Here is a 9,888-nt window from a genome sequence, read left to right as displayed (position 1 = left end):
GAGAGGAAACTGGGAAAGGAGAAATCATATGACATGTAAATAAAGAAAATATCTAATTAAAAAAAAAAGGGAGCGGCCAAGGCAGTTTTAATAGAGGGCCATCTGTGTCATTGAGTTCTCTCTCAATGAAGTAGGACAATGTGTAACTACTAGGAAGAGAAGAGACATCTGCCATCTTGACAAGTCTTTAGGAATGTTCACGTGTTTCCTAAGATTATGTAGTAAATGGGGCAAAACTCGTGTACTCAGTCCATCTTAGGTCTTTGTCACACTTCTTGCCACACAGAATACTGGTATTCTAAAAACAGCCACCAATAAATGCAGCGGTGCATTTATTTTATACAAGTGAATTGAGGAGGTGCATTTATTGTATATAGCTGACCAAGGAGGCACAGTTAGCTAGGAGTTCTCTCAGGCTGTAAATTCAGAAGGACATTGTCATTGGTAGATTTTATATATAGAAGTCAATTGTTCCTAAATACTCATACTTGAAGCAGAGGAAGGCTTTGCCATAGCTTTGCACCTCAATTGGAGAAGGTTTTGCTAATTCCATGTGTCAGAATGAAATCAGGGCCCCTGACATGGATGTATGCATGCTGACAACACACATTCACTCAGGACTTCATCTACTCATGTGTTGGCTAGTGGTGTGTAACTTGACACAGCTACAGTCCTTTTAGAACAGCTAACTTCCATTGAGAAAATGCTCCCATAGGCTTGGCCTGTGGGAAAGCCTATGGTACATTTTCTTGACTTGATTGATGTTTGAGGGCCTAGTGGTATCACCTGTGGGGTAGTGTTCTGGGTGTTTATAAGGTAGGCTGAGTAGGTGACAAGAAATAAGCCAGTCATCATCACTCTTTTATGACCACTACATCAGTTCCTGCCTCCAAGTTCCTGCCCTGACTTCTCTTAGTGATCATGTGTGATGTGAAAGGATAAGATGAAGTAAACTCTTTTCTCCATAGGCTGTTTGGACATAACATTTATCATAGCAATAGAAAGCTAACTCAGGGCAATTCCTTACATATTCACTTGTGGATTCATCCTCTTCCTCCATGGATGCATACCCATCTCTGAACACTAGGATGTTTCTTCTCCCTTGATAAAACCAAACTTGAACAGCTTCTATCCAAACACATTCCTAATATATCAGGGTATGAAGAAAAGGAACAATTTAGCCTGAGCTGGTTCCACATTAATGTACAATAAGATATAATGGGACCTTATAAAATTGCAAAGCTTCTGTAAGGCAAAGGACACTGTCAATAGTACAAAACAGCAACCAACAGATTGGGAAAAAAATCTTTACCAATCCAATATCTGATAGAGGGCTAATATCCAATATATACAAAGAACTCAAAAAGTTAGACTCCAAAGACCCAAATAACCCTATTAAAAAATAGGGTACAGAGCTAAACAAATAATTTTCAACTGAGGAATACCAAATGGCTGAGAAGCACCTAAAAAATGTCCAACATCTTTAGCCATCAGGGAAATTCAAATCAAAACAACCCTGAGATTCCACCTCACACCAGTCACCATGACTAAGATCAAAAACTCAGGTAACAGCAGATGCTGGCAAGGTTGTGGAGAAAGAGGAACACTACTTCATTGCTGATGGGATTGCAAGCTGATACAACCACTCTGGAAATCAGTTTGGCAGTTCCTCAGGAAATTGGACATAGTACTACCTGAGGACCCAGCTATATCACTCCTGGCCATATACCCAGAATAGGCTCCAACATGTAATAAGGACACATGCTCCACTATGTTCATAGCAGCCTTATTTATAATAGCCAGAAGTTGGAAAGAACCCAGGTGCCCTTCAACAGAGGAATGAATACAGAAAATGTGGTACATTTACACAACAGAGTACTACTCAGCTATTAAAAACAATGAATTTATGAAATTCTTAGGGAAAGGGATGGATCTGGAGAATAATACCCTGAGTGAGGTAACCCTCACTCAGTGAGGTAACAAAAGAACACACATAGTATTTACTCTCTCATAAGTAGATATTAGCCCAGAAGCTCTGAATACCCAAAATACAATCCACAAACCACAAGAAACTCAAGAAGGAAGACCAAAGTGTGGATACTTCAATCCTTAGAAGGGGCAACAAAATGCCCATGGAAGGAGTTGCAGAGACAAAGTATGGAGCAGAGACTGAAGGGAGGACAATCCAGAGTATGCCCCACCTGGGAATCCTTCCCATATTCAATCACCAAATCCAGATGCTATTGTGGATGCCAGCATGTGCTGGCTGATAGGAGCCTGATATAGCTGTCTCCAGTGCCCAACAAATACAGAAGAGGAGGCTCATAGCCATCCATTGGACTAAGCACAGGGTCCCCAATGAAGGAGCTAGAGAAAGGACCCAAGGAGCTGAAGGGGTTTGCAGTCCCATAGGAGGAACAACAATATGAACTAACTAGTACCCTCAGAGCTCCCAGGGACTAAACCACCAACCAGAGTGAGTACACATGGTGGGACTCATGGCTCCAGATGCATATGTAGCAGAGCATGGCCTAGTCCGTCATCAATGGGAGGAGAGGCCCTTGGTCCTGTGAAGGTTCTATGCCCCAGTGTAGGGGAAGCCAGGGTCAGGAAGTGGGAGTGGGTGGGTTGGTGAACAGGGGGAAGGGGAGGGAAGAGGGTTTTTTTTTGTTCGGAGGGGCAACCAGGAAAGGGGATATCATTTGAAACATAAATAAAGAAAATATCTAATAAAAATAAATTTTAAAAAGAAATTCTGTCTCAAGTAAAATTCTCCTAAGAATCTCTTACTTAACATCTTATGCCTATGCACAACTGAAAGTGTGTATGAGTAAAATCAGATGCATTATGGGAAAGGACATGTGTGGTAGAACAAAAAGGAGGACCTAATCTGCCAGTCAAAAGAGAACAACATTCTCACTATGGCCCTAGAAACCAATCTCTTCCTTTTCCTGAGTGCCATAAAAGGAAACTGCAATCAGTGCTTTTTATGAAATTTTTTATGTAATTGGGTATTTTCATTCATGAGGCCTGCTACTCTCCTGCAGTACATTCCCATCTTCTGCTTTGCAATTAGTCGGGTTTTTCTTCTATGTTTGCTAATACATATGGGATTTTATTTCAGCTCCTTGAATAAGAGGCTAAGAACCTAGAACATATAACTTCCAACACTGCTAACATACTTCCTCCTTCCACAGATTTTTGTTTTGTTTTGTTTCTTCTTTTTTTACTGGATATTCTCTTTACATTTCAAATGTTTTCTGCTTTCCAGGTGTCCCCTTTGGAAACCCCCTATCCCATCCTCCCTCCCCCTGCCTCTATGAGGGTGCTCCTCCACCCACCCACCCATTCCTGCCTTCCTGCCCTGGTATTCCCCTACAATGGGGCATTGAACACCATCAGATCCAAGGGCCTCTCCTCCCACTGATGTCCAACAAGGCCATCCTACGCCACATATGTGCCTGAGCCTTGAGTCCCTCCATGTGTACTCTCTGGTTGGTGGTCCAGTCTCCAGAAGCTACGGGGGGGGGGGGTGTCTGGCTGGTTGACACTGTTGCTGCCCCCATGGAGCTGCAAATCCCCTCAGCTCCTTCAGTTGCTTTACCAACTCCTCCAACAGGGTCTCCAAGCTCAGTCCAATGGTTGGCTTTGAGCATCTGTCTCTGTATTTGTCAGGCTCTAGCAGAGCCTCTCAGGAGACAGCCATGTCAGGCTCCTGTCAGCAAGCAATTCCAGGCATCCATAATAGCGTTCAGGTTTGGGGACTGTATATGGGAAGGATTCCCAGGTGGAGCAGTCTTTGGATGGCCTTTCCTTCAGTCTCTGCTCCACACTTTGTCTCCATATCTCCTCCTGTGAGTATTTTGTTCCTCCTAAGAAGCACTGAAGCATCCACACTTTGGTCTATTTGATTCTGATTGGCTGAGTGTTCATTGGAAAGTGGTGCACAGACTATTATGTGTGAGAGCTGAATCATGGGTGTGGCATCAGCGCTTCCTCATAATGGTTCTCTGACATGCCTCTAGCTGCCTTATCTTGCTCTTCCCCCTGGAAGTTAGCAGATGGGGATGATTCTCCATTCACAGGCAGGCAAAGCAAGTAGCACTGAAGCAGGTTCTATGGTTTGCATATGTTTGAGTGACCTTGACCTTGGACCAGGATTGGTTGTAACCCTCCAGACTGAGGGCTGGTTCTTCAGACCCTGCCTGCTTCTCTTAATCACACCTCTCTGCCCACCTCCGGCTATTTGCCACGCCTTGTTACTGGCTCCAGTCACATCGGAAATCCTGCCTGCTACAGAGACTAAGAAAATGCTGATTGGGTCTTTATTACTGACATACTTGGGGGAGTGGTTTTGCCTCCATTATTCTACCTGGTGCTGGGAACAAAGGGTTGGCATTAAAGTGAAGATGACTGAGAGGCCACAGCTCGTGTTGTCTAATTTTTTTATCCTCCCACGTGGGTAAGGTACAGTATGGCTAGCCTGCCTCCTCCTATCTCCTATCTCTTCCTATTTCTTTCTAACTCCATATTCCAGGTACCCTACCCCTTTTAACGTTGCTGCTGGACAGCAACAATTGGTAAAGTATAATCACAGATAATCAAACCCAATAAGTAGGTTTGAGGATCTAATGGGAATGTTCTGGCTCCTTAGTAACTCCTTGCTTTGAAACCCCCACCAAACATTTTTTCCCAGTCTTTTCACATAGGACTTGGCTATCTTAGTTGCCTTAAGGTTTGATAGTTTACCTGACCAGCTGTGACTCACTGGCCTCAGCAGAGTATCTAAGAACAGGGCATAAGAAATGGCAGAATCCAGCTGGGTCTAGTTTGTCACTGAAAGAGACAAAGGCCTAAGGAGAGATCCAGTGAGTTTTGATCTCAATCATAGTTCAATCTAGGAACAGTGAAATCAGTCAAATCAAGAGAGCTCACCTTCCCTGTCCCACTCCCAAATAGATCTACTGAAGAAATTTAAATAGCTCAAAAGAAGAAAGGCCAAAAGGCCATGGAATTGGACTTTTTTTCTGGTTTGTTGGGATTCAGACAAAAGTCCATTAAAGTGATAGTAAGAGAAAGGAACGGAAAAGATTGTTAAGAGAGAAAGTGACGTCAACCTTAGCTGTTACAAGCAAGGAAAGAGTGTCAGGAAGAAAAGGTTGTTTTCCCCCATTAATTTGTTCACTTTATGTCTCAACATCACCTGCCTTCTACCACTCCCTCCTTCCACAACTCTTCTCCCATTCCTCCCCACCTTCTCCTCTGAGAAAGGGAATCCCCCACCATATAGTACCCCCACCCTGGCACATCAAGTCATTGCAAGTCTAGGCACATCCTCTCCCATTGAGGACAGGCAGGACTCCCAGTAGAGGGATAAAGACAACAACCCACCCACAATAACCTCCATCCCAAACTGCCTACAAAATGTGCAGGGACAAAGATGGAGCAGAGATGAAGAGAATGGCTAACCAACCAATGACTGGTCCAACTTGAGACCCATGCCATGGGCAAGGTGTTTTGTTTTTTTGGTTTGTGGGAAGACGTGCCTGTAGTTCCTCTTGTCAGGTAAAGGGGCAGCAATGAGAAGCAAACTATGCTTTCCTCCTTTGCTACTTACAAAGACACAGCTCTAGAAAGATGAGGCCATGACTAACACCAGTAAGACCAGGCTTTGAAGTTATTGAGCTGACCTCAGGCTACACTCTGGATAGGTAGGGTCTGTAGCAGGATCTGGGGCATTTCAGAGTCACTGAATAGAATATCACGCTAAGCAACCATAGGCTCTGGCTAAACCAACTTGATATTTGTGCTGAAGACAGACCAGGTCTAAACATAGGGATGTACAATAAAGATCTGAGGTCAAGTGGTCGTTCACTTTCTCAAAGTAAAACTACAGATAAACTTTTAAATGGAAATGGCCCCTTCTTTCATTCTGCTTAGGTGGCAGAATCCCACAATAGAGCTATTCCAAGGATGTTTTCTTATTTGGTAAGACTGCATTACTCTTTCTCTTCTACATGGTAAAAGTGGATGGAGCTGTACCTTGAAAGCAGCCTCAAATTAAGAGTATTTTCAACTCAGTTCAACAAATACTTACTGGTCATAGACTATGAGGGAGATACTGTGGTCAACAAGGAGAGGTCCAAGAGCCCTAAGACCTCAGAGCCCTCAGTCTAGTGAGAAATGGGCATTATAAATATGTGAATAAATTGGCATCCAAAAGAAATTTCACCATATGCATATATATACATATGTGTGTATAAAGTCTTAACTATAGCAGATCATTATTTCTTCTTTACTACTAGCAATCTTTGTGATGGGAGTACTTTGGCAAAGTCCCCAGCATGATCTTTCTGTGTCTTACTTTAAAGAGTAGTACTGCAAATGGTGCCCTGGTTTCTTCACCCTGTTTTCTCCATCTTATGTGGCAGGATGTGATGATTTTTTTTTTTTTTTAAAGATGACCAGGTGTAATTTTCTACTGATAGCTTCCCACCTTGGCTCTCTGAAGACGTTTGTTCTTTAAGGCTTGTTTCTGGTGTTTACTGTCATTGCTTGTGGGGTGGTCTCTCTTTGAGATGTTCTCTATTTTCACTCTAAGCAGTATTTATCATGTGTCTTCTTAAGAGCTTGATTTTTTTTTTATTTTTCTCAATTTACATGTCATGATATCTCCTTTCCCAGTTTCCCCTCTGAAAAAATAAAATAAAAAAAAAAAACCCCTGTTCCCTCTCCCCACCCCCTGCTCACCAACCCACCCTCTCCTGCTTCCTGGCCCTGGCATTCCCCTATACTGGGGCATAGAGCCTTCACAGGACCAAGAGCCTCTCCTCCCATTGATGACCTACTAGGCCATCCTCTGCTATACATATGCTGCTGGAGCCATTAGTCCCACCATGTGTACTCTTTGGTTGGTGGTTTAGTCCTGGGAGCTCTGAGGGTACTGGTTGGATCATATTGTTGTTCATCTTAAGGGGCTGCAAACCCTTCAGCTCCTTGGGTCCTTTCTCTAGCTTTTTCACTGGGGACCCTGTGCTCACTCCAATGGATAGCTGTGAACCTCTACTCCTGAGCATATACCCAGAAGATGCTCCAGCATGTAATTAGGACACATGCTCCACTATGTTCATAGCAGCTTTCTTTATAATAGCCAGAAACTTCAAACAACCCACATGTCCCTCAACAGAAGAATGGATACAGAAAATGTGGTACATTTACACAATGGAGTACTACTCAGCTATTAAAAACAATGAATTTATGAAATTATTAGGGAAATGGATGAATCTGGAGAATATCCTGAGTGAGGTAACCCCATCACAAAAGAACACACATGGTATGCACTCTTTGATAAGTGGATATTAGTCTAGAAGTACAGAATACCCAAAACACAATCCACAAACCACAAGAAGAAGGAAGACCAAAGTGTGGATACTTCATTCCTTCTTAAAATGGGGGGACAAAATACTCATGGAAGGAGTTGCAGAGACAAACTATGGAGCAGAGACTGAAGGAAGGACAATCCAGAGACTGCTCCACTTGGGAATCCTTCCCATATTCAATCATCAAATCCAGACACTATTGTGGATGCCAGCAAGTGCTGGCTGACAGGATGCCAGTAAGCCTGATATAGCTGTCTCCTGAGAGGCTCTGACACTGCCCAACTAATACAGAAGAGTTTGTAATTTTGCTGATAAACTTAAATCCTCCTGCTTGTAAGCTTAGTTTAAAAAAATCTGCATACATGTGGGACATTATTTCTTCACCCCGCCCCCCCAACTCAGCCATCATCTTTCTTCAACTGCAGTTAGAACCACAGATGCTGACCAGCCACTGGCTTTGTCCTATTTCTTTTCAGACCTTTTCTCTCCTTTTGCTAATTTCATCACTGTCTTTCAGGAACAGCGGAGCAACATAGCTTTGTAAGCATCTGTGTTTCTGTCCTAGTTCCCAGCTCGCTCCCTGGTCTACCCTCCACACTCCCCTGTTTGTCTCAGAAGCTGGCAGCTGGCCTTGTGGATACTGGTATTTTCTGGGTCACTCTGTGTTCTTGTGCATTCGCCATGACATGTTTGTTCTGCTCTGGCACAGCAAGAACTTTTCTTCTGAAATAGTTGCATTAAACTGAGCAAGAAGAAAGGGCCAGCTGCAAAGGGTGCCTTGAGGAGCTGGCACTGAGTCACTCGTGGTGCTTACTGTAGTTACTAAGGTCAGAACAGAGGCTTCTCTTTGTCCAAATGCATCAGGAACTAAAAACATCACAGCAACTCTCATGCAACTTTGAACTACATTAAAAGACTCCAGGGAGTCTCCTGGTGGCCAGATGAACTAGGCCATGGCTCTGGCTAACTATCCATCCAAGGTTTGTCAGTCACCTTCTCCTCATGATACAAACAGCTTACCTTGCTTCCCTGCCTACCTGAAAGACAGAATAACATCTGTTCTAAAGGCTTCATGGCAAAGGGAATCATTATCCCCCTGCTGGGTTAGTCCTTCCTCCTTGTAGTAATTATTTTACATAATGGCTTAATAAAGTCAGGAATGGCCACATGATTGGCTTGGTCAAGAAGATGAGCAAATGTTCCAGGTGCAGCCTCTGAGTGTCTGATCTCAGCCCAACATGTTTTCTGCCATATCTTAGATAACAGCCACTCAGTCTGGTCTCTCCAGTGTGACAAAGACATAAGACAAAGACATAGCAGCTTCAAGGTGGGCATACAATGCCCAAAATAAATGTTTTGGTGTTTGGCACTGGGATTTCAGGACTGTTACTATGTGTAACTTCCCACCTGCTTTGCCATTTGTAAGGACCAAGGACAGATGTCAAAGAAAACACAATACTTTGTCAAAATATAGCAATCATATCCCTGTAAATTTTTTTTCTCCTAGGCATTTTGATGTTTTCTTTACAAAGCTCATAGAACTGCATGTGCTTCCTATCATCTACCAGGATAGTGGCAAACTCTTTTGGATGCCTAAGCAAGATCTGAACAACAATGAGGGGAGAAAAGGCAATGGACAGGAAGAACATGAAATGGAGAAATCTCATGGGGCCTCAACACTAGACAACTGGGGACTGTGGAGAGAGGGGAACTGTATCCCAAGGATACAGTTCTCCCCAAATGGTTACCCGATACCTAGAGGTTAGCCTTGGGATCACGTACATATAGGTTATATCACTCAGAATGAACAGGTAGTACTTATATATTTAGGAATATGCACGTATATATGTAACAAAAGAAAAAGAGGCCATGAATTAAGAGTAGAGGCTTGCACGGGGGAAAATGATGTAACTATAGTTACAAAAATTAAAAACATTTAGAAAGAGACCCTATATCTTAGATATGTTTTTTAAATCCATTATTTTTAACATAATTTTTCTTTTTCTTTTTATGTGTCTTTACAAATATTTCTCCCAGTCTAAGGTTCTTTCCAATGCCTTGTTTTCTTTTGATATAAATATTTATTAAAACAATTTTAGCAACATTTTTCTTTAAATATGTTTTGAAATGTCAGTTAATAATTCATGTACTCCAAGATAATATTTTTTTTATCTTTCTGAAAGTTCTATAATTTAGTTATATGTAATGTAATGTATATGCTACAATGTTATATTAGAGAATGTCAAAGTGGAAAATACAACAGGTTTAAAATGTACTAGGTTTTAGCAGTATATATCAACTGGTAGACAGGCAAAGCAGTAAACTTAAACAAGTTAATAAAATTTTGAACTCCACAGTACAGAAGTGAGTTAAGAGAAGTGAGAACTTCACAGGAACATGTATGAACAACAACAACAAAAAAATCTCTCTAAAAACTCAAGACACAGTTTATTCACAGCCAAGGCTCAGAAACACCCTGTTGTGAAAGTTACTATATGGACTTTTATAG

The sequence above is a fragment of the Mastomys coucha genome, unplaced genomic scaffold, assembly GCF_008632895.1.
Source record: "Mastomys coucha isolate ucsf_1 unplaced genomic scaffold, UCSF_Mcou_1 pScaffold18, whole genome shotgun sequence".
Lineage (NCBI taxonomy): Eukaryota > Metazoa > Chordata > Mammalia > Rodentia > Muridae > Mastomys > Mastomys coucha.
Note: the sequence above shows the minus strand (reverse complement) of the source record.